Source organism: Chrysochloris asiatica, unplaced genomic scaffold (assembly GCF_000296735.1).
Source record: "Chrysochloris asiatica unplaced genomic scaffold, ChrAsi1.0 scaffold00051, whole genome shotgun sequence".
Lineage (NCBI taxonomy): Eukaryota > Metazoa > Chordata > Mammalia > Afrosoricida > Chrysochloridae > Chrysochloris > Chrysochloris asiatica.
Genome location: NW_006408569.1, coordinates 18,778,644 through 18,781,246, shown reverse-complemented (window position 1 = coordinate 18,781,246; position 2,603 = coordinate 18,778,644).

Sequence of the window (2,603 nt, the reverse complement as noted above, 5' to 3'; positions counted from 1 at the left end):
ATGAATTGTTGAATGTGAAACTGATGATGTGCCCTGTAAACTTTCACTCAACCCACAATAAAAACCTTAAATTAAAAAAAAAAAGAATAGGGTAGGAGAAAAAGAAGATCCTCAGTAAGATGGATTGACACTATTGAAATAACAGTGGGTTCAAACAACAACAATTGTGAGGATGGCAATTGACAAACATTACTTTTCTCCATTGTGCCTAAGCTCTCTATAAGTTACAACAAAGTAGATAGCTTCAAACAGCAACAATAAGGGAAAAATATGGAATGCCACAGGAAAAATGAAAAAAATGATACAAGGAAATACACAGAGTCATCATACCAAAAAGAACTGGTTGATGTTCAACCTTTTCATGAGTTAGGATATGATCAAGAAGCTGTGACACTGAAGGAAGAAGTCCAAGCTATAATGAAGGATTAGTGGTAAACATGGGTCCAGGAATTGATGGAATACAAGTTGAACTGTTTCAAAAATCTGATGCAGCACTGGAAGCACTCACGCATACATGACAAAATTTTGGAAGACGGTTACCTGGCCAACTGACATTCACACTTTTTGACCTTTCCAAAGAAAGATCCACCACTCGTCTGTCAGTTTGTCATACTGTGGTGGCTTGTGAGTTGCTGTGATTCTGAAAACTACGCCACCGGTATTTTAAATACCAACAGGGTCACCCATGGTGGACAGTTTTCAGATGAGCTTCCAGACGAAGACAGACAAGGAAGAAGGAATCGAAGAACTGCTTGTGAAAATTTAGTAACTGAAAACCTTATGAATAGCAGAGAAACACTGTCAGATATAGTGCCGGAAAATGAGCCCCTCAGGTTGGAAGGCACTCAAAATGCTACTGGGGAAGAACTGCCTCTTCAAAGTAGAGTTGAGCCTGATGATGCTAATGGAGTAAAGCCCATGGGAGTAAAGCCCAAAGGACCTTAATTGGTTGATGGGGCACAACTCAAAATGAAGAGAAATAGCTGTCAACATCCATTAATAATCAGAACATGGAATGTATGAAGTTTGGATCTAGGAAAGTAGGAAATTGTCAAAAAATGAAATGGAATGTATAAACATCGATATCTTAGGCATTGGTGATCTGAAATTGACTGGTATTGGCCATTTTGCCGGGAATGACAAATTGAAGAGGAATGGTGTTACATTCATTGCCAAAAAGAACATATCCAGATCATTCGTGAGGTACAATATTGTCTGTGATAAGATAATATGCATGCGCCTACAGGGAAGCCCAGTTAATACCACTATTATTCAAATTTATGCACCAACCACCAAAGCCAGTGAGGATGAAGTAGAAGAATTCTACCAACTTCTTTAATCTGAAATTGATCAAACATGTAATCAAGATGTATTGATCATTACTGGTGATTGGAATGCGAAGGTTGGGAACAAAGAGGAAGGATCAGTAATTGAAAAATATGGCCTTGGTGATAGAAATAATTCTGGAGATTGCATGATAAAATTCTGCAAAAAATGATTTGTTCATGTCAAATCCCTTCTTTAGACAGCATAAGAGATGATTATACACATAGACCTCAACAGATAGAATATACAGAGATCAAATTGACTACATCTGTAGAAAGAGACGACGGAAAAGCTCCATATCATCAGTCAAAACAAGGCCTGGGGCAGATTAGGGAACAGACCATCAATTGCTTATATACAAATTCAAAGAAAATGAAAACATGTCCGTGAGAACCAAAATATAACCTTGAATATATCTCAAATGATTTAGAGATCATCTGAAGAACAGATTTGATGCATTAAACACTAAAGACTGAAAACCAGAAGAGTTGTGGGATGACATCAAGAACAACATACACGAAGAAAGCAAAAAGTCATTAAGAAGACAAGAAAGAAGGAAGAGATAAAAATGGATATCAGAAGAGACACCGAAACTTTCTCTCCAGTGTAGAGATGTTAAAGCAAATGGAAGAAATGACGAGGTACAAGAGCTGAATATTACAATGAAATGTGCAAAAATCTGGAGCCAGAAAACCAAAAGGGAAGAATGCGCTTAGCATTTCTCAAGCCGGAAGAACTGAAGAAAAAATTCAAGTTTCAACTTCCGTTATTGAAGGATTCTATGAGCAAATTATTGAGTGATGCAGAAAGCATTAAAAGAAGATTAAAGGAATACACAGAGTCACTGTACCAAAAGGAAATGGTTGATGTTCAACTGTTTCAAGAGGTAGCATATGATCAAGAGCCAATGATATTGAAGGAAGAAGTCAAAGGTGCATTAAGAGTTGGCAAAGAACAAGGCAACAGAAATTGATGGAATAAAAATTGCAATCTTTCATGAAAGTGAACTGGAGGCACTCACTCATCTATGCCAAGAAATTTGAAAGACACTTATCTGGCCAAATGATTAGAAGAGATCCATATTTGTGCCCATTCCAAAGAGAGGTGACCTAATGGAATGTGGAAATTATATGACAGTATATTTGATATCCCATATGATTAAAGTTTTACTCAAGGTAATACAGAAATGGCTGCAAGCGTACATTGACAGAGAACTTCCAGAGGTTTAAGCTGGATTCAGAAGAGGATATGGAACAAGGGATATCATTGCTGATGTT